The sequence below is a fragment of the Ischnura elegans genome, chromosome X (genome assembly GCF_921293095.1).
Source record: "Ischnura elegans chromosome X, ioIscEleg1.1, whole genome shotgun sequence".
Taxonomy (NCBI): Eukaryota; Metazoa; Arthropoda; class Insecta; order Odonata; family Coenagrionidae; genus Ischnura; species Ischnura elegans.
In genome coordinates, this window is record NC_060259.1 from 103,330,399 (window position 1) to 103,354,566 (window position 24,168).

The window sequence follows — 24,168 nt, forward strand, 5'->3', positions numbered from 1 at the left end:
TTGGTCAAGACCCCAACAAGTATGTTTAGTGCATAGTGTTTCGCATAAGATACGTAAATAATAGTTAAAATTGAAGGAATAACAATTGTTATACGGCACATAATATAAATGTTCCCGGCACATAATATAAGATGAATGCTCTAACTACTCTCACTACAAAGTTTCTTCATAAAGCTAGTCTTTCATATTGAGGGTACATAAGCGTCAAACTACACTAGGAATTTATAATCACTTAGCCCAAAGTGAAATTCCTAACTACCGCTTCGCTGGACAGCGGCAAAAATCACGTTCTCCGCATACCATCACGAAAGCTTGAGATGTACTTAAGAAAATTGAGCTTGGGTGTAAGGTTCACGCCTTTAAGTCACTTCACACCATCAACATATGAAGTTGCGATTTCACGCCAACACAGAATCTTTCCCGTAAAAGTTGCTTCCTCATCTGCATAGTAATACCAATTGAAATTATTTTTCAAATACATTTATAAATAGTCCTGACAAGTGAAGAGTATAGAGCTAGGAATCCCTGACTTTTCTATCCTTTCACGACACCGGGTGGCTTTTGGCAACCAACATAATCTTCACTTTTTCTCCTCCTGTTCTCGCACGCACTGCTCATTCTGTTCTACCAGCAAGTCTCGCTACGCCCACCAGTGAATTTCGCCGTGTCCTTCGAACTTCGCGGTGTCCTTCGAAACTGTCCCATCGTCGTGGGCACCTACCCCACCACATGTAGACCTCCTTCGCTTATGCCCACCACTCTCGCGTCATATTCCGACACAGCCCAAATGCCCAACCTACGTCTCTCTTCATTTCACTGCAAGCAACATCACCCGTATGCACCATATGTGAAAGTCGCAGACAAGAGAAATCAGGCAGAAATAAAAACATTACCGAGTATACCGCAAATAATATTAACTCTTTCACCTAATTGTAACATCCGCGCGTTGTTGAAGGAAGGATATTCGTTATGTAATATCATTAGTCCTAACTCATGAAAATACACTATGTGCCTTTCGCAGTTAATATTGCTATTCCCCTGTACTTTTTGAAAGAGTAAATAAATGGTAACCACTAAACCGCATCTGTAATTATAGCTTTGCAAGAACTATAATAGCTGCGGTGGGGGATTTGACGTGGATAGCGACTCCCCAGCCTGGGAAACATTTCCATTATCAAATGCACTTTGCCTAAGCCATTATAGAAATAGTATCGGAGAAACAGCGAGGGTGATAGCCAGCCGATCATTTTAACTTAAATGAAAGCTGTTTCTTGAGACAGAAAGACTATTTCAATGCCATTTGACTTAATTGAAAATGAAACGACATCAATACGTTCGCAGAGGGCTGCCCTCAATACATGCAGTGAAACAGTTCATCGGTAGACTAAATGCACACCACTATTTATTTAAAAAAAATCATCAAATTTTTTTGGATAAGAATCTGTCACTAAATAAATAAGACCTTGATACCAAACAATGGAAATAGGACAACTAACTCGCACTTAGGAAGAACATAGTTTTTCCGTGGCATATGAAACCAATTTCACTTTGCAACTGATATCGAAAGGGTAATAAAATTCGCGATAGAATTTACAACAACAATTATTTACACTCCTCCGTATAACTAAGACCACAGGAATAAGAAATTATATCTGCATCCAATTAAATCAAAAATTTCTTCTTAAAAAGATGTTTCCTGCATATGGGACTTGAGGTATTTCACTTGATACCATAGAATATAAAATCCAAGACCAATATTAAAAATAAATTCCTCAAATGACAGTATTCTTGTTTCATCCATATTAAAAGGTGCCGTAAATTTTTTATTTAAAGTACTCAATTATTCCCATAAAAAATAAGCAGCCATAAATTCTGAAAAGGTAGCCTAAAAAGAAATCTTTCTTGGGGACACTCTAAAGCTCCCTACTTTTGCATGATATCTTGCAATTTTTGTGAATATTGTTTTTGGGACGTAATACGGCTTATTTTTAAATTTATACTAAAAGTAGCAATTTTTTTGCAGTAGAAAATTTGCAAGGACACGCTGAACTCATACCCAGAGAGCTTCACCACACTTTTATTAGACATTCTTTAGACACAAGATTTTAGATTTGACCACATTCTTCCACGCAGTTAAATTTCGTATAAAAAATCATGGCACAGACCACAAGGAATCAACTGACCATTCTATTGCTTGGTGGTCTGAGAGAATGTTACAATGCATGAATTATGAACCAACGCGTACACCAAATGGCTGACATTAATGGACGTACTTCGAGTAGCTATCTTCATGCAACCCAAGGGTGCAGCGTGACAGGCATTCTAAATGCCAATCCTAAAAATCCAACGGAAGAAAAACTGGTAAATTATGTCTTATTACTGGTAAATAATGTCATTAGATTGAATGATATTCGCGTATAAACGTAACTATTGACAGTGAGAACTGCAGAGATGAATAAAATAATCAGCTCCACATAAAGCTGGGCGCTTAAATAAATGTATAACCACAATATTATGGGCGTAAAACACATCTACGGGTATTACCAAGCCTAACTCATATTTATCTACGAGCAGTTATTCGAGGAAAATTTTGCACATTGCATGATAAATGTTACGCGGGAAATTCAGACGTAAGAAAAATCCCACCTTTCGGAAAATTGAAAATATGAGTACATTAAATAATATCCTAAATTTAACATGTTAAACTACCATGCCTTCACCCAAGTAATTAAAATTATTTTTATTTTGAATTCAGCTCCAGATAATATGGGCTGAGTATTGCGGTAGTACATTTTCTTACGCACATTAGCAACGTGCGGAACTGCGTACTTTACTGATCATATTGATACTCAATCACCCAAAAATGAAAAATTTCAGCCTGAAGCCTGAAAAAAAAATAGTGGATGTGCCTTCTCCAGCCAATCGGCACTTCTCATCCACGATTTTTGGTTCCACGGATTTTCCGGGTCGTTATAATTCTACTGAGAACATTTCCCTCCAAGGCAAGTCCATCGCGTCTTAGGTAAAAACGGAATTTCATAGTAAAAATTTATTTCTTGATTTTTATAGAATAAAGACCACATCACCTCGTTGTGCCAGACCGTCATAAAGCGCTCAAGTAGAATTTGGGTAAAAATGATCATAATATATTTTCAACGGTGAAACCTACCTACGTTATTTACCTTTACGTTTGACATAAATAATGGAATGTAGAAGGAAATCAAAAGTGATTAAATTAATTTGCGTGACTTAAACGTGGCTAGACACTATTGCAAGCCAAGTTGCCTTAACTATTGCGAATAATGAAGAAAGTAGCACTATTGTGTTTAGTTCCCATTCAGTATCGGGAAAGGTAGAAGTAAAGAGCTAACTAGTGTCCACTCGCACTCATTCACACGGCCAATGCCACCCATCCAAGAAGATTCTTAGAAACAGATACAGCAAGAACTAGAGGAGACCTCGCCATGCTGCAGGCAATTGAACTATGCATTACGCAGCCGAGGACTACTTAATCACTGATATGACTGATAGGTTTTACTAGGCGTTGAAGGAAGCTACTCCAATCAAATCAGCATAGTTGCATTAAAAACATATATTCAAACAGTTTGTCCAAAAGAGGCGTAAGGTATTTATTTCCATTGAATAATTGCATAATCAGGAATATATTCTACACAATGCATTACTAAAATATGTACTCTTAAAAAGCTTTATTTCATTTTAATACGGATTCTCAACCTAGGAAACTTGCCATTAAATATTTCTCCCTCTTTCTTACTCTGATGTACGAGTCCACAATAGGCGAAATAACAATTTCGGAGAAGTACATCTTCAGGCTAAAGCTTCGAACTAATTAGGCCTGATTAGACACAGCACTAAACAAACTAAATAATTTACTTAAGCAGTACCAAATTCTTCATTAGAAATTACTTGGTCGCATAAAACACATACTAGCAATTACGGAACAAATTTGTTTGATGAATGAAAAATTTACGATGCAGATTGATCACGAATACTTGGCTGCAAGAAAGAGTTCAAATAGAAAATTCATCAGGTAGAATGCGATGGTAAAGTAGCATCATATGATTGAAGGAAGGCAGGCAGCAGTGGATGGCAAAGGTGTGCCTTCGGCCGACTCCCATAGCCACGGGAGAAAGGATATCCGTTGACGGCTGGCCGAAGGACGAACGAGACTCCGATTCCGGGGTCACATTGGCTGCGTTCCAGGGGGGAGCGGCGCACGAATGACGAAGCCAGGACACCTTTGAAACAAGTCCCCGCTTTGAAAGGGAAAAATTCCTCAATCCAATTGGCAGCAGCTCCACAGAGAATTTTAATAGTTTCCACCAAGAATAAGTAACTCCCATGAAAATGTGCCCTTTTAAGAGTACTTCGAATATATACAAAAATCCAGCTTTCCATGCTTTCTTTTCTAGAATAGGCACTGGAAAGTCCGGATTAAAAAAAGAGTCTTTTGGCGATGCTTGTCCAAGCATATGAAATATGCCGACTTCAACTAAAACATAAATACGGATTCGGTTGAGACAAAAACTGATGTTAAGTTTGTCATTCGGCTGCAATCATGACAAAAATTAAACATGACACTTCGTCTCACTACTTTTTGATTAATTCGAAGATAAATACTGGCTTTCAAATCACGTTAGTTTCATTATTTGAGATTGCCAGTTTGCGAAAGTATCACAATGAAACCTGTCACCGAGCGGGTATGAAGAGAAGTGACCCGCCACGGAAATGACCGCTGAATGGAGGTGAGACGTGCTCGGTTTTCGGGAATAAATAATACTAACATGTACTATTAATAAATGACACGATTTGCTAAAATTTCTAAAATATAATTCTATACATTAAGGCCATCCCTAGGGATGTGGGTGGAGCGATACTGGTCGTGGATGGGCGGACGTGTTTTCTTTAAATTCGAACCATTTGGAACCATCATAAGATGCACTTTATAGCTTCTAAATCAGAAGAGAGGCATCCCAAAAAGATGTAGCAAAGTATTTACTTAAAGCACAGGTCGGGGGTGGTTGATCGCTAGTCGATCTGGCCGTTGGCCGAGAAGAATATGGCCGCCGGCCGTTGAAGGATGTGGCCTCTGATAAGAGGTGGCCGCTGAAAAGAGGTGGAATTCACATTGCTTATACTGAGAAACTCGATCGGTTCCAGGGAAAATTGGCCGCTAACGGAGGTGACCGTTTTAGTAGGTTTCAAAGTTGTTTAAAAATGTGAGCATGGATTTGCCCACATTCTATACAATCTTTAAGGAACTTTAACCATCAACGGATATGAGGTGAATGCAGTGAGGCCAAATTTTATTGAACAAAGTATACGAAAAGTACTTGTTTCGATTACTTCAGTCACGACAGAACCTCTTAAAATTCTCTACAGAGCTCAAACGACGCCGTTTGTTTCGTAAATATCGGGAGGTGGCCGATGTGTGCCCGGGATGCTAGCCGAAAAATCGCTGGCACCAAGACCAGGGAGTGCCACTCACCACGCCTCACCAGGCTGGAAAGAGGAGAGGCGCTTCACGTGGACCATAGGGACACGGCGAGCGACGTGGAGCAAACGAGATGGATAGGACGAGAACGCGGCTTGAAAACAAATCGACCCGACCCTCGAGCGATGACCTTACCACGCCTCCCTAGATGGCCTAAAAAGGCACATTTGTAAAGCTTCACAAGCTGTGATTCAATGCATACCACATCATAGTAGCGAGCGAGGCTGCCTGCAATGCCGATAAAAATCATGGAGTATGACACGAATGACGCAATTAATGTACCTAGTTCATCGATATTTGCCAGCATTCCATTTAGCGCAAATGCATGGTGTAGCCTTTAGATTTTCAGAGCATTCGGTGTATCGCACCAGGAGCTCGTAGAAAATATTCTCAGCTGAAATTCGTCAAAACAATTACAGAAATCGAAAACTGGACCGTGTATCCACGAGTTCATTCCTATGGTACAACCAGCTCAATGAGAGGTTGATCGTTATGATGAGTCCTTCACAGCCGCAAACGCAAAAAGGCGCGCTCGACTCCCAAAGGAGAAAGAAGTTTGCCGACCAAGTATCACAAAATCAATTTTTCAATGTAATCTTAAAGGAACACAGTACATGATGCGAATATTATACCCACGGAAGGTCGACACCCTCAATCAATGAGAGAGACACGAAGATATGATATGAAGGAATATAAAAGTACATCTCCGGCCGCAATGCGAGTAGCAAAAGTTTTAGCAATATCCAATTGCTTAACTTTTAAATACTAACGGGTGCCAGGGTACCAATGGGGGACTTGAACCACCAAAAGGCACGCATTAAGATTCATTCCGCATCGTTTTTTCGCAGGTGAATTTTAAGATAGTTTGTCTATCTAAACACTACCATAAATTAAGTCAGGTCATATGAATTAACTCTAAAAGTAAATAAATACATTTTAGAGAACAACCATTTGGTGCAATGGGAATTGATGCTTCCTTAAATGATAAAAATCACATCGAAGGAAGCATTTCCACACATTTCGTACCTATATTCATAAATTTGGAACTGGAAAATCGCACAGAAGATTTCTGATCGAATGAAAATAAATCCATTGACACTATACAAATTAGATATTTAAAGTAACAAACAACCACCTCAGCATAAAATGAAAACTTGGATATCACACATTTTAACGTTCTCATACTTGAGTAACGTGTGCGGTCGGCACATGAAAAGTCGAAAAATCAAGACTACGCTGCACCCAAATAAACAAAGAGAATTAATAGCTCTGGCGAAATAAATGTCAACAACATTTAATATGAACAGTTGATATCAGCAGAGCAGGAGTGCAGCCATATCATTAGAGCCATTCCTCACATTAAGGGTTCCCGTATACAGTGTCTCACGCAACCAGCGACACTTATTCAAGAACGATAACATCATCGCAAAAATGACATTGAAGAGGGACATTTACATTCAAGGGCACTTTAATTACAGTCTCTTTCCGCTTGCTTTGTTCTAGACCGCGGGAATTTGATCCTCAAATTTCATAACTATAGGCGCTTCAAGGAAATGGAGAAAATGACGACGACTTCCTCAAAAACAGAAATTTATACATCACTATGAAGTCCTGTCTAAATATATTTTAGATCTACTATACTCCGGAGGTGACATCATTACAATGTAAAAACTTAACTTTGATATAAGTAAAATATCATCAATCACTTTCGAAGTTTAATTTTAGATTTATCAAACAACGTCTATTAAGCCTGTTACATTCTATTCTACCCTTCCCTCCATGATGCGGCCTCGCCAAATTCTCTCAAACTGGAATGAGAAAAGCTGAAAGTGGTAAAAAGAATTAACGGAGAAGAGATCTTACAGAAGGACGTATTGAAGAAGAGCGATATGACACGAAGGATCATCACATGGAGAACCATTGAGTGAAGAAGCAGAAAATAAAATCTGCATCGGAGTGAGGTAAGAGAAGCTATACTAGGAGTAAAAAAGATCGCAGCATCAGTAAAAAAATAGTTACCAACTTGTTACTGGCATAAGGACTTCACTGTACAACGAATCGCCTTGCGAAAGAAATGAAACTATAGGCTAACTTAACCCAAAAACACAAAATAAAGAACATGTCTAACTCATCGATCCTCAAATATCTCTCCGTCTCTTCCGACAAAAATTTGAAACGATTTCAAAATTTATGCATTTATCGGTTCGAAGACATTAAAAATGTATATTTATCGATTCCTTCAGGAAATATTGGTCCCCACATTGAAATGATGGAAAAAAGAAGTCAATGGCCGAGATAATTTCACGGAAGAAAGACGACGTTAATCTTATTGGCATTTTTCAGAGCCCCAGCATAGCGAACGAAAAAAACTGGCCAAAAATATGGCCTTGCTGGTGGTCAAGGTGGAGTGGGGTTCAATTTCCTGAATCCACTCGTTTGCCACGGGACTGAGAACAGAAATTCAAGCCGAGGGGTGCGCACATTCTCTGGAAAGTGGGATCGGTTAGGCAATCCAAATACTATCGTCCTCTGCGATAATTCATGACGGCGAGAAGATGGGAAAAAAGTCTTACTTTCGTTCCGATTTTCTCACGAGTTGCGTCTGCTCTTGGGAAGGGGATGAGGATCATGGAAGGAGATAGCTTCCCATGAAGATAATTGCAACGGTTCATAATAGGCGGACGCCTTGGCGAGGGAACGCGCTGAGAAATGAAGTACGTGAAGTGGAAAAGGACGGATGGATCCGCAGGTTTTTCGGCGGGCAATCTGGCAACGCTGGAAGCACTAGACTCGCTCCAAGACGGGCGCCCACATAGCACCACCGCGGCAGGCCTCGCAGCGGAGGAGGCCTAGGGTCGGATGAGCACAAAACGCTTCTTACCTTCCCTACCTGTTGTGGGAGGGATTGCGGTGGTGGCAAGAGGCTGGGCTCCATCCCGTCTCGAAGCAAAAAAAAGAAAGGAAAATAACACGGAACGTCACACCTGGTAAAAAGGGAATGAGATGGCTAGGAATTCCACTGCGGGATGGGGTATTCCATGGGGCGTCCACCAATTCCACCAAGAGATACCCAGGCATTTGAATTCGATTTTAAACTGCGCAGGCATCCCTCCGACAGCCACCAACGAAAGGAAACTTCTCCAGTCCTAAAAGAACTCCCTCATACCCATCCCCACCATAACATCACAGGCCTTTCAAGCTTCTATAAACTCTTTCGAGATATTTTTCTCCTCCCACCTCATTTCCTCTTGAAGGCAGAAAACGTTCCTCATTCACCTTCCAAGTCTATATCCTTTTTCTCGATTCGCTTTTCGATGGGTTCATATTTAAAACTCATATTTTAATCCTTTCATTTCAAAAAACATCAGCATATTCGCCCTTCGCAATACGCTCATGTAGTTTGGGATACTATTCGAGATGAAGGCTGTGGCTGGGAATATATTACAGAAAAATCATGGTGTCAAATATAAGATAAATATATTATGATTTGTCTTCGGTCGACTTTACCGTATTCATGGACAAGAACATCGGAAACTCTCGCGATTCTGTAAAAAAGGCGCTTGGGTAGTTCGGAAAAGTTAAAAAACAACGCCTAGTAGGAAAACAGCTAAAAACATGATTTATTAACATATAGAAATGTTTGGCTGGATTCGGGAGAGTAGTCCGCTATTATGACGCAATTTTGGAAGCTTGCGAGCCGATGCTGGCAAAAAATATGGCGTTTAGGCAGATTAACATTTATGTCAGTGCGGGAGACTAACACAACAAAAAAGCCTTTCCTATTGCGGTTAATTTGGTGTAATTTGCACTGATCCCACAATGATACGATATAACTATATAACTTTGTCGAATTCTGACGGATCCGAGCGCCAATAATAGCAAAAATATGATTAAATGGCTATTCAAAGTATTGGAACGGATTAATGCGGTCACCGGAAACAACAACACGAAAACATGCATGAAAAAAGTCTAATACTTTTTTCTGGCAACAGATTCGTCATCACCAATACCTTGATTCCATATCCAAGCTCTACCATTGATGACCTCAAAACAAGAAGTTTGGGCAATCAATCATTATAATTTTGTAAGTAGTATTCCGTAAAAGGTGGGCTTACATGGATATTTTTTCGAAATACCCCGGCCTGTCTATACTCCCAAATTGGACTTCCCCATTCGGTTCACATGAATTCCTACTCCCTTTCATTTTATCTATAAATTTTATTCTCTTCTTCCTCCCCCTCCCCTAAATTCTTCCATCTGACACGACATTTAACACGCCCACCCCACTCAATGCTACAAGCCCTCTCATCGGGAATAGCTAATCAAAATTGACTATCGAGCCTAGGCATGAAAAATTATCTGGGCAGTTAATAAGGGAAAAGAATGTTTTAAATGAAAAGACAAAATATTACCCCGGCAAAAGTTGAATCATTCTTATTTATTCATGGATTATTTTAGGACCTTTCCCTTCACCATCGCTGAGTCAACCAGTACATACCGACTGAATTCTTCGAAGAGATCTCCCAGAGAAAAAAATACCCGCACTTCCACTCAAAGCGCATTCCCCATGGAGTATGTCTCTCGGCTGCTGAGTGCAAGGTGGACACCCTCATCCCATATACACCTGCAGTTGTAGTTGTCGTCACAGAGGAACGAATTACGGGGTAATATCGTAGGCAGAGTACGGAATGACGGTGGCATCGACATTCCATTAATGCAAAAAACACTGACTTCAATCGAGAATGGTGAGCAATAAAGTTCTGCGACAAGCAACACCCGACGACTCGCTCCTCGTCTTTAGCTACAGGCAAAATTTGACTCATTCATACATAATATTTATATAAATATTCCGTCCTGAATTCAGGCAAAGGAGAAGAAGTCTACTTGCTGCATGCATAAATATTATTTCCTGAGGTAGAACGGAATATATGATCTGTCATACATTCCGTTTTACTCTCAGGAAACGGTAAATGAAATCAAGAGAAGAAGGTGACCTAACGGGCACGGGCACCCAAGCCCTCCCACTGGTAAACGAATGTTCGAGACTTAAGTCATATTGATCTGCCGTATTATAAATAATTTTGTAATAAATTTAATGATGCAACATTATCACAGCTAATATGAAAGTCGGAAATGAGCTGATCTGCAAATGTAAAATAAAATATGAAAAGCAAAAGATCGCTAATAGTCGATAATGTCTTCATCCAGAAAATTAATTGCCATTTCAGCACTCCATCGAGCAAGACAGTCAAATGAAATGTATCTGAATAAAGTCACGGCTTTGCTCATATACTTCAGTGGGATAGGTGAAAGAAGGAGGAATTCATGAAGAAAACACATTCATAGATTCTCGAAGTAGATGCATCCAGTCCCTTCAAAAAAAATCTTTCCACGCCTTGTCTATTCTTTTAAACGCTACTGGCGATTAAATTTGGAGAGTTATCTTAAGGCAAAACAAACGCACATTAAAAACTTTCTGCACACATCAATTCTATTATAAATCGAGAAAACCTTTAAATCTCCGCGAAAGGGAGAGTGAAAAATACGCGAAAGTTCCTATAATTTTCATGGCAGTGAAGTCATCCGCGGATAAAATATTAAGGAAATCCTGATTTGTATGCCCCAAAGGCATGTCTGCGGGAATACGCAAAAGGCGATTGACGAGCCACGCGTGATAGAACATGCAGGAACGGGCAGGTCTTTTAAGAATGGGGAAACACTTAAATACATCATAATTGCCTGGTTCTAAAATATTTTTTTACGTTCCGGAACGACGGATGTGATCGGTTCCTCAGACGTCGGAGAGGAGCGTCAAATGTCTCAGCTTAACCTCCCCCGCCCCTCGGAAAGAGAATTGCCAAAGAGGAAATCGTGTGCTCTCCGCTAAAGGCGAACGGAGAGAAAGTCGCCAAAATCACCTCAAAGCAGTGCCCGGAGCGAGAAGCGCTTTCACTTCTTCTCCAACTCTTTAGGACTCCGATCCCTCTCCCACATTTCGGCTGCAGCCACTCAACCCATTGTGAGACAAACTGACGATGCCTCGAAAGAGAACCATCCGTCACTGAATTCCTCACCAATCACTGCGTAAGTTACGCAATGGGCTCTCCTCAAGCTTCTGAAAAGTTGAATTTGACACGACAGAGGAGTGTACACATCTGTTTAACGTTTGAAACAAGAGAATGAGATTATTTACTTCTCATGTGCAGTATGAATTCTCTTATATGTATAGCAAGTTTAGCTAGATAAAATTGATGTACTTTATGCAAAAATGTTTTGGAATAATAGAGTAATGAATATGAACGGATTAAGCTATCAGTGAAAACTTCATGCGAAATAGATGATCTCGACATAACATATAATCAGATACATAAATAGCATTTCTTGAGAGGTCAGCTAGATAAATTTCATGGATTACGTAATAAATATTGCAATCAGAGGACAATTACCCTGGACCAGACATTATTAGCTGCAAGCGAAAAATTCAAAGAATGGGATTCATAAAACTATGAAGTGAATGAGATTAATTTAAGAAAACCCAATAGATTATGCAAAATATAATTAAAGCGTAAGATTTAAGTATCAATTTCAAAGTATGGCAGATGTTTAATAGAGTCAACGGATGAGGCAGCGCAAAAAAATGCACCATAATGACACTCATGAATACTATGGCAAGATAAGAAACTAAAATGGCACTCCTACGACTTGTTAAGAGGCAGAATTAGCGCGCAAAATTAGAGAAATAGTCTTCTAACAGTTCACATAGTGAGGAGGAAGCCTAAACGGAAGATTCAGCAAGTACAAAAATGCATCAAAGGCTCCTTTCGGTATTTGTAGAAAGGTGTAATGAGTGCGCTGGACTGTATTAATTAACATAGATGAACACGATTGAGAAGAGGCCTTTCACTGAGCATATTCTGAAGCGAAAGAGGCGCCCATGAAAGACCTAATGGAGATACGATAAGAAGAAACGAGAAAATCCAATCCTAAAATGCGTTCAGCGAATTGAGTTAGACCTCGATCGACGGGTTTCACGCTCAAATCCGAGGCAATGCTTTGGGACATCCTGAATAATCCTCGCGGTACGACGAACGGACCCTCAAAGTGCGAAATTCACACCCCTTTGGCTCACAACGATGAGAGCTATTCCATCCAACTATGGGTTGAAGCATTGTGTGAGTAACCTTGGTGTTCATACAGCCGCACACCCGTAAATTATCCTTCGCCTCATCTTCGCCTCATGCTGTCTCGCCGATTCCAAAATGTACACATAATCACGATTTACGCACGCCATTCCTGATCGCATTCACGCTTTACCCAGGTTTCATTCTCAACAGAGCCAGAGAAAAAGTATATTAAGAGATCGCACGACAACACCCATAAATATTGTCCAACATCCGTTAACCTATCCTTTACCTCGTCCTCGCATTTGCTTCGACCGACCAAAACGCCCACCTCTTCTCCCGTCTCATAATTTTTGCACATCGCACCTGACTGCAATGGCATTACCAATTTTATCCTCAGTCAAACAGAGCCATTCCGAACAGATGAGACTCGATTGGATCGTATCTTTCCAACCACTCCACGCTTCCCCGCGCCTCAACCTTACGGATGAACCAGGCGTTCCCGACCATTTGCGCCCCATCTCGCCCATATCTCACTCCTCTCCAGAGCGTGCCTTTAGAGCCAAACAACAGCCGCCGAGTGCACCTCACCAATGGCACCGTCGAGAGAGCAAGTGGCGAGGCCGGGAGAGAAGGAACGAGCGTGGAATTGGGTGCGGCTCGAGCATTCCTTTCCAACGACAGACACACATGCGCCACGACGCGAGAGTTGAGTCATGACACAGGTTGAATGCACGGCGGCCAATGGATCCGACGTTTCCCTGAATCCAGCGCCTTCCGGCGGCAAACGGAGTGGAACAGAGGCGCGGATGTTGGGTCAGAGAGAAAGCAGATGGACCAACTTCTTCCGCGAGACGCTGATTTCTCTCCACACAAATCTTGTTTTATGGCCAGGAATAAAAAAATATACACCGCGCCCAAACCATTCATCACTAAGGCGGGACAGAAATGGCTTTTCTTTGAATTGCCGTCAAATTTCCTAAAATGCCCGCTGGTGAGATATCACGTTCGCTAATGGTCTAAACGTAAATAATTGGCAAAATCATTGAAGATTTTTTGAAACTATCACTCAAAGGAGCCGGTTTAGATGCTTAAGATGTTCCGTATTCATTTTGCTTAACTGAGAAAAAGATTCAAGCTTCACCGTTTATGTTTCCCACTAAAAATCCTCATATCCTAGTGTTTAAATTACCGCGTAACGGTATCAATAGTCTTAAAACACCTATTAGATCAAACTAGCCAATCTGTGGACCGCTACGGGAATAATTAGCGACAATCAAATTCATAATGATGATGAATTTGTCTGACACATGCCACCCGAATAAACTGAATACCAAATTTACACAATTCTATAAATAGCAGGAGCTTCCACTACATGAAATTCGTGAGTGCAAAAATTCTCCGCCAGCAAAAACACCGATCGACTTCCACTTCTATGAAACACGAAGACCAGCTACATTTATCGAACGAACGTCTACACGCTCGATGAGCCGTCTGGGGCTGTGAGAGAGGACGCTCGAGAGGGACACTCCCCCACGACCCCAAAACACAGCGAAACTATCCAAAAATCCAAAACGAATCGCAATCGCAGACTGAACACATTCGGAGAAAGGGGTTTTGGCGAGAGCACAGGCAAGAAAGATGGGCTGAAAGGCAGGCTGAGGGGAGGGATGCGGCCAGGGTCCTTCCTATTCTTTGGGTCCGACCCTTTCCTGCATGGCAGTGGGAGAGCCCTCAACGCTCGGAACCCAAATAATGGAAAAAGGCCCGCCCTTGCCCACCCGCCATGATGCGGTCTCCACAAGTTCTCGTAAGCTGGAGAAAGCGCTCGAATGAGAAGAGCTGAAATTGATAGATAGAATTAGGGGAGAATAGATCTTACAGGAGGACATATTGAGGAATAGCAAGATGACACGAAGGATCATCATATGGAGAACCATTGAGTGTAGAAGGAGAAAATGAAATCTGCATCTACATGAAGCAATTATGCTCGGAGTAAAACGAATCGCAGCATCTATAAAAAAAATAGTTACCAAATTGTTACTGGAATAAGGATTTGACAGTGCAACGAAACGCCTTGTGAAAGAAATGAAACTATTCCTTGGAAATTAATAATACATTCAATGAACTTTACCCGATTCCACCACATTTTACGCGAAAAAACACCACAGAAATAAAAAAATTATATATTTCAACAGTAATAATAATATAATACTTCACTCTGCGCACGGATATCTGTCCTCTTGAAGGATAATAGTACTTCAAGGGTTCAAATGTAGAAGGGAAAATTCCAAGTGAGGTAGTTAACGTATACACTGTACATGGTACACTGCAAGCCAACTATACCTGCAACAATTTGTACCTAGGGGCAAATTATTCAAGAGATTTGGTCTGGGCTACCGAATAACACACAAAAAAGGAGCTTACTCATACGCGTACGTACGGACACAACTGTAACCGAGTCGATGACGACTGAAGATGAGGTCATTCGTGAGATGAACGATGCCTTTCGATCACCACACCAACTCATCCTCATCTTAGCCGCGAGCAGTCGCTATTTCATGAGTAACGATACGTTTTTTTCCGCTTTTCCAGAAACGCAAAAGCTTCTACGCAAACGCTTTTCACACATTCACGTGACTGGGGCTAATAATCGTGGGTGTGGAGGTCTTTTTTTAAAGCCTTGGACAGTCTCAATAGGCCATAACTGCAGTCTCTGGAGTACACAATAATTTTTTCAGTTAATTGCTGACACTGCATTCCGCCATAATAATATTTTTAAATGAGAACGAAACAAATTTGGACAATAAATTTTTTAATAAAAGTAATTGGTAAGTTTTCTACCTTATATCGGCGGTTTTTCACTGAAATGCAAGGAAAGAAAACGCAAATATCATGCGGGATAAGACATTCGAAAGGATGAAGAATTGGATAGATAATGCAAAAACACAGAAGGCCCAATGAGACTGATTACAACGAAAAAATAAAATAGAAAAAGAAAAAGTGACGCTTCTTAATTGAAATTATTCAACCAAAAAGTCTTTCCCTAAATGCCTATAAGTAGAATCTAAGGGAACCAAACCAAAATCTTCCAAAATAATATATTAGTAAAATGACTGTAATTTGGAAAATCGGATTACAGGTGTACTCCAATCGCCTCATTGAGGTTTATTAAAAATGAATACGAAAATTAATGTCCATCCATTCATCAAATTTGTTCACCATTCCCGTTCGATTTCACGACGTCGAGAATGAAGGGGGATCAAATACAAGGGTATAAAAGCCTATCAAGGGTCAATAAGTCAGGGAAGGGAATAAGGGTCAATCGGTGGAAGAAATACGTTTCCTGCCGACATAAAACAAATTTAGAGGTTAAAATGCAGGCTAGACACAAATATTTTACGAACCTCGTTATCATAATGGATATTGATGAGAGAAACAAGTTTCACTTATTTACGAGGGCATTGTAAAACAACATTCATTAAATGCATGCGTAATAATATCCAGGCCTATAATTCACATTTTTCCACTTGCTGTATATAACAGAGTCAATCATTAGGCACCACAACCTTTCATACTGGATTTCAAGCGAGAAAAATACAAAATATGGCCCAGTGTTTCACCAAGAAACGCTAAATAGGAAACTATGCAAGAATCCGGATGAGAGCAGGTATTTCTCTCAATAGACGAGGTCCCTTAGCCCACGAAAATATTCCCCATCAATCACTGGCTGCAATATTTGGTATTTCAACGTGCGATCGAATATTCTATGCTTATAACGAGTCGAAAAAATACAACGAAATTTTGCGTTTAATTATTTAAAATCAGGATAAACTTGTGGGTAGCAGTCAAAACTAAGGATCTCATGCGACCGACATAGCGAAAATTTACGAATAATTTACATTAAAAACGAAAGGAAACACCTAATGGCATGATATGTAATGAAAATAATACTATATTCACATATAAACTGTAAATAATTGCGTGATGTAGTTTTTCTTTCAATACCACCATACCTACGTGATTCAAAACACTTTCAATTCAAAACACAAAGCACTTACGCTTAGCCCGTGAATTTACTTCAACTGCCAAAATAATTGAAATTAATATTGGGACAAAAAATGACATGAGCAGTTTACCATCCAATTTTTACATCAAATCAGTATTTATTAAGGCCGAATACGTCAGGTCAATCAAACTGTGCGCTACAGCGCGCGATCTTCTGCCGCCGCGGGCGACAGGTAACGGCAGCTGGAACCTCGCCCACGATTGGCGACGTGCTGACTTGGGGACTCGGGTACATATCCGCGTATGACTATTTCCATCCATCTCAAGCAAGACATTGGTGTGACCTCGATTGCATCTCTAGGTCTTGGGAAGTGAGGAGGGTAAGGGAAAAATTCCACCATCAAGGTACGTGAGGGCAGGAATAAGGGGAATTGGATTCATAGCGTGTTCTACTTGGATGCCGAGCATCAGTTCGCAGTCAAGAAACCTGCTCTCCTTCTAGGGATACTTTATAAATTCACTTGACTTCTTCCATTCTCATCATGGCTATTATTACATATATATTTTGAAACATAACCTTTAAATGGAGGTGAGAAAGAAATGGAGGTATGGACTGATAATTCACCATGCACATCTCTACTTCTTAAGAAATCAATTCACTCCCTTAAAACCCCACCAAAAATTTTGAATATCTACCCTTCATTTTCAAGAGATTTTCGAGATACCACATATTAACGTAAATTTAGGTCTTTTAAGTTATCAACGATAACGTAAATTTCAAATATAAATTATTTCGGTCCACGAATGAATAAGAAAGGAAAGATAATTCAATGAAAGCCTAGGAAATTATGACGATAGTATCAGTTTAGAGGGATATATAGTGCACACTGATCATCTGTTTTTCGGGTGGTGCGCCGGGTACGGTTGCAATTTATAAAAAGTTTTAGCTCTCAACCCCAGCGTCATCGTCAAATCCGACTTGCTTTCATAAGACGACACTCTACGTCGTTTCTGTGTCGAAACGTTGGCTAAAATAAGGGACCATACCTGGCCTACAACCCGCAAAATTCCCGATGATCTAATCCGGAGGGGAAGCATATTGACACACCAAGACTAAGGACTTATATTCTTATCGTGGTTGAGCTTTCATGAATCACCCTTACTGGGAGCCCTAAATTAAAAATTAGACATCAAGTGGAGAGGCCGAAAACATTCTTGTTATCTTTGACGGGTGAGATTTTGACTTGAAAATGCAACCCAAACTAAAAGGTATAACTGATCAGACACCTCCGCACTCTTCCAATTAAGCTTTTCCAAACATCGTTCTCTGTTTATATTATTACAAGCTTTTCACAGTTAGGTAGCAAGAAAACCACACGAGAAACGCAACTCTCCAAAAAGCGGGTAGACTTTGGGATATAGTTGTTACTGAAGGCTTTACATGAGATCGATTTTTAAAAATCCTGCTAACTGTTCATCACGGTATTCTAAAACGCATTCATTAACGTGAAGCACATCGAAGTTCCAGTGAAATAAACTCACGAACATTCGGAGGTAATGCAGCCGCGTTTATTTTGCGTGATTGTAAAATACATTAAGGGACTCCGCTATAAACAATGACTTATTGGCATAAAACATTGGTAAAATATAGTGAAAGAAAAACATAGAAAATTTTGATTAAGCAGTTAGAGGGTTTAAGTCACGCATAATACACATAATCTTGTAATAAACGATGCCATTTTTCAATTTAAATCCACGTACGCGATAATCAAAAAAGTAGCTGGTGATTTCTCAGGAGGAGAGATCAGCTGAAGATGGATGAAGTAGTAGAAACATAGAGTGTGAATCTATGCCATGCTATAGTGTATCACCAAATTATTACTTCATTCAAGCACGTGCATAGCAGTTCTTAGAAAACAGGTCCGAAAATATTTTAGAGGATTCGGCCTCGAAAGAACTCAGCACGAATTTTCGTACACACGTATATGTCTCATTACCACCCAATATTCTTAAATTCTTATCTTTTGCCCAAGGAGGGAGACGTCACGGGTACACAAAACGGTCTTCAAGAGAATAAGAATAGTTGGAACGGTTTTGTATGGCCGGAAGGTGAAATTTAACCGCTACGGAACGTCGCGACGCGTCGTAAGACGACTGGGTGAGCGATGAAGGAATTCGACAAGTTCAACGGCCCACTACGCCTTAACCGAAAACGTTATTAGTGGGGTTGTCTAACTGTAAACTCATGAATGATACTAAAAGAGGTGCAGATTCGGTTGCCTCTATCGGCGTGCGTTGGAAGAGTTATGTGGATTCACGTACTCAAGTCAACGGTCAGGCGTTTCCGGGATATGAACCCCTTACAAGTCTGCTTCCGGTGTGTCGCATAAGACAATGGCGCGATGGCAGTAAAAGGTCCCGAATGATTCAATCACTAGTCATTAGCAAAATTTAAGAGACTTTCAGGGTTGGAAATCACAGTGAAGTCCTACAGAAACCACAAAAATCTGAATCAACTACGTGGTAAACGTAAAGCAATCAGCGGAGTAAAATGAAATAATAAACGAGGCCATTTTTAAGTTTGAATCCACGCACGTGGTAATCAAATTAGGAGCGGATGATTTCTCATGAGGACAGGTCAGTTGAAGATGGATGAGGATGGATGGTCGAAACACAATGCGAGTCCCCGTAACATTGTAAGATGGATCACCAAGTTATTACGACATTTATTACAGCATTTCAAGAAAATGTCGACAGTGTACTGCCAAAACAACCAAAATCCGCGTAATTAGCGATGAAGCTGCCAAATTATCTAGTTAAAAAACGAAATAGGGAATCATTACTCCGATATCACAATGAAGAAATGACGGAGAGCTATAATAAGGATATGCATAATTATGGCAACATATTATGTAAAATGAAATAAAAAAATAAAAGATAGTTATTATTAGTTGGATTTATGATGGAATACTAATGAAAAAAAATAACTTAAACAGACAAAGATAATATTTTAATTGCAATTAATGAGACTGTATTCAATCTCTGTAATCTGCCAAGCAACTTTTACATCCAAAGGATGCTTAATATAAAGAAATAGCTGTCATTTGCGACATACCAGGACAAATATCTACAACTCCTCAACTATATGTGGTTCACTGATCTCCCAAGTAATTAGATAAATTACTTCAAGTTTACGAAGTTTGATTTAGTTTAAAGTTTTAGCCACCCAAATTCAAATGCAAACACCTAGATAATCCTACATATTCCTAAAACCTGTTAATTAATTAATTTCTCTATTTTTAAAAAGCATTCAATCATGTGTAGCACATCGAAGTTCCAGCGAGATCAAAACCCACAAACATTCCGAAGTTATGCTAAGTATTACACGTGAAAATGTTTATTTTGCATTAATGTAAAATACATGAAGATACTCTACTATCAACAATTATTTCATGACTAAGAATAGAGATAAAATAATCTGACCAAAACCGGTGCATCGACTCAATAGAAAGATTCAGCTGTTATGACCACAGCGACCCTTCCTTCCAATTGAGCACTGCGCGCGCCCCCTTTCGGTCATCGCACGCGCAGTCACTCCAGGGATCCATAGAATTCCTCAAAGGATCCGACAGTGGAATAATTTGCATCCCTACTTGGCGAACATACGAGGGTTATTCACCTCCGCACCTCCGACCAGGAAGAGTGGTGTCGAGTACGCATCTGCGGAAGGCCCGCCCTTCCGACGAACAATGAGCGATCGGCACATCCCATGTGCTTAGTTTGGGAAAGTCTCCCCTGCGCTTCCGGGCTTCGAAGCGAACAAACGCTCGTGCAAACGTAAGAGCAGTGCGCGACTAGTGGCGCAACGCAACATCTCAGACGGAAGCGTCAATATTTATAGAGTTTCGGGCAGTGTGGGAAACCTGGGAGAAAAATGGCAATAATGAATGGCTAACGAACGTCCCAGTTGACTCATCTGAATGCATTACGGTGACGGCAAGGGACCTAAAAATATAAGGCGGTTACAACATCCTCCACGTAAACAACCAGATGCAAATGAAGAAATCGAATTCATGATCAAGACTCACATATAAACACCTTCCATGCATGGTTTAGAGTTTTATGTTGGGGGTGAGGGGACCGCAATCCTGCCAGGGTTTTGGGGCTCTTGAACACCCCCCAGTGAAACGGAAAGTATTCCATAGCCCCTAAGTGTTCCTGGGTTTAAATTAACCTCTAAAAACAACAATATTTTAAATACCATCGAAGACTAAAATTTATTTAAACGTTTTTGTTTTCATTGTACATGAACGTACAGGTTTCGTACTTTTTTCGGACAAATTACAGTTTAATTTGTGGGGGGGGGGGGGGGGCAGGATTTCCCTGCCCCCCAAAACTCCGCCCATGTATCCATGGCATGCAACCGGGTAGTTCACTCATGCCCGCAATCGCAATTCAATAAAAGAATTCGGTAAATGAAGGGGTAAGATAAGTTGCAACGAAAAAAGGTCTCCTTAACTTAACCATTTTCTCATTACTTTAAAATAAAAAAATATGCCAAAGTTGCCGACCACTTTTCATGACTTAGTGACGTCATTAACTTTCTGGTTCATAAAGTCGAACAGAGAGACCCGATCCCTGACGGAAATAATGACTCACCAGAGTATAAGACAACGGACCACGCGAGACGGGTGCGCGAGGCCGAGGAAATTGAGGAGAAACAGAGAGTCACTCGGAAAGAGTCAGTGACGTCATCAATTAACCAGCGAAATGGGGAAGCCCGTCGATATTTCGTTGCAAATAGCTAGAGAAGTCGGCGTTGGATCGAAAAGTGGAAAAAAATACTGGTCTCTTTTTTTTAATTTTTATCTTATTCTGACGCAATCGACAATAATAATAATAAAAATTTGACAGGGCTCATTGCAGGACACCAGTGCATCAACAAAACAACAGCACATACTTTTTTAAAGGCTAAATCAGTCATTCTTTATTTCTCGAAAAAAAAAGCAAGAAATATTTCGTGAAATCACAAATAAAAACCGCATCATGAATGCTCTGAAAGCTGCTATATACCTTTTGCAGCACAAAATAAATATCGTTTATAGATGACAAATAGCATAATTAGCTAGGATAATTCAAGCATAGAAACTCAGAGAAAAAATATGAGATTTCAAGGAAATTGATTGACAACACATTCTCTGGCAACTTTTCCCTTGAGGTAGAACCAAAAAAATCGCCCACAGTCAATAAATTATCCCAATGACGATTGATCTGATACCATTAATTGTGGGTGATATTACATTTAAAAAATAATAATGCCGTTACTCTACTTTTAAAAGTTGTTTCTTTTACTTAACAATTATTTACGCATGCTAGTTCGTTGTTAACTTCCGTATTCATAACCACAAGCCAGAGAAAGGTTTTACTGCACCTCTGCAATAGTTGCTGCAATTATAACCCAAAATCATCTTTAGTAGCTCCTAACTTCCGCCCAAATTCACGACGGAATGGCTTCTGCGATACCCTGCAAAATGTCACTGCTATTTCCAGTGCCATATCCAGTTTCCCGGTAGGATATGACTTCATCCTTCAGGTGCTTCCGTCAGGTGCGAGAGAGAACGCTGACCTAAAACCCATGGCTTATTCTGCAGTGGGGTCCAAATTGATTTTCCCCGGTCACCAACCACTGCTAAAGACCATTGAATATCATTCCTTAACAGCAGTCAGTCGCTCTAACGAGAAAATTGAAGTTGAACAAATTCGCTTATGACAAATACTAGATAAAAATTAGCATACGGGTAGAAAAAAGTACTGCATTTAATAGGCCCTACAAAATTCGAAACAATATTTTCTTAAATTTTTATCTACCACGGCTAATTCCTCAGATATTTAAAATATCCTCGACTTTTCCAGAATCATAAATACACAAATCAGAATATGCCACAGGTATTACAAAGGTACCTAAATACTCCACAAAACAAGCGTTTCAGGATTCGAAGTGAGCGTCGGTAGCAATTACGAGGGGACAGTGTTAGTGTTTAACCAGACGCAACAGGAAAAAGGCACATTAAAGAACTACGGATACAGCCGATTCCTTAAAAATGAATCCCCGAATACCTCTCGCGTGGGTATCTCTAGAGAGATGAGAAAATGGGCTGAAGAGAACAATGGAGCGAGCGTTGAAGTCTCTGCGCCGAACGTAGCTATGAGCTCACCGTTTTCTGCTAGCTGACATAACCCCGCGAAGACGGGAAATTAATTTCTTTGTCACAGTGAGTGAATCACATCCAGTCCGTAGACAGCTTCACTCAGAATCTGTTCTATTATCGCAATTGTTATTCTCGAAGCGTAAGCAAGCCCCGCGTTTTGCTATAATCATTCAACAATGCATTTTTCAGTACTCGTTCAGTCAAGCGAGAATTACGAAGCAACAAAGCAATTGAATATCACAACTAATTAAAAAAAGTTTTTTAGTCACTGCAAAATAGGCTTATGACGAGTTCTAGGAGATACTTCAGAGAGAGTGCGTGAGAACGAGTGATATATTCCCATATTTATTTAAATATAAAAAAATATTCCAGTAAACACCAGAAAGCGATGATGGGATTCTTTGCCATTCCTAATATATATATTTTATAATTTCTCGACGCAAAATAAATGAAAGCCAACTTGAATTCATATAATACAAACAAAAGTTTTGACGCATCACTTGCTAAAAAGACCCAAAGACCACTATGAAATGAAAGATGGGACTATTAGGAGGCTGGAGTAGAGGGAAGTCGATAAGCTGACAAGAGCGCAAACTGAGGTTAGTCAACAATGATGACGGAACAACAAAAAGAACAGGAGAGAGGTTGGTAGCTTACCGTTTAGTCAGATTGGCGTAAATATCCCCCGATGAGCGTTCATATGAGCACCAATGGCTCCAACAATGGCCACAGTTCGCAACAATGGAGACGAGAGGAATATTCAGTCGTGAACACCTGTATCGCTCCTGCGATGGGTACGAAGCCCACACCAAGTTATCAGTCCTCGCGTTGAAATCACCCCGTCAGGTGCTCAGAAAACTGAAGCACTCACCTGTCCGGGGCGGATCTTTGTGTCGAGCCCTTGGGAAGCGCCTTAGAGAAAGCGACTACTCCTATCACAGAACAGGTAACCACGGCACTGACTGCAGGGCGACGTTCATCGGAGAAGAAGCAGCTTCCAACCTCCTGATCGCACTCTCTCCTTGCGACTGATCGTGGGTCACGCTTGCAAGGAGGGGAAAGGCAGCAGCCAGCGCCTCCAAGAACACGGACGCCCAAGCCGCCGCCGCCTCCCCCCGCCCCCTGGCCACGCATACCTGAGCCGCCCCCTTGCCGCCGCCCGCCTCCCGAAGGCAAGGCCGAGAAGCACTGCTGCCGCGAGCTTTTTCCCAGAAGGATCAACTTGCAATCTGTGTCAGAGGTACCTGGTGGACAGTACCCATAGACAAGCGGACGGAGATGCGACTGCACTTGATCAAGGGAAATCCCCAAGTAC

At 40.6% G+C, this 24,168-nt stretch overlaps 1 protein-coding gene across 3 annotated transcripts in view; it reads right to left on the reverse strand.

The window, feature by feature from the left end:
- Nucleotides 1-23,870, reverse strand: part of LOC124171909 — a 129,536-nt gene extending 105,666 nt beyond the window's left edge. For all 3 annotated transcript variants that reach the window (XM_046551319.1, XM_046551318.1, XM_046551320.1), the window contains exon 1: nucleotides 23,511-23,870. The gene's annotated coding sequence lies outside the window, so the exon portion shown is untranslated. The remainder of the gene's footprint in view (nucleotides 1-23,510) is intronic.
- Nucleotides 23,871-24,168: the final 298 nt, after the last annotated feature.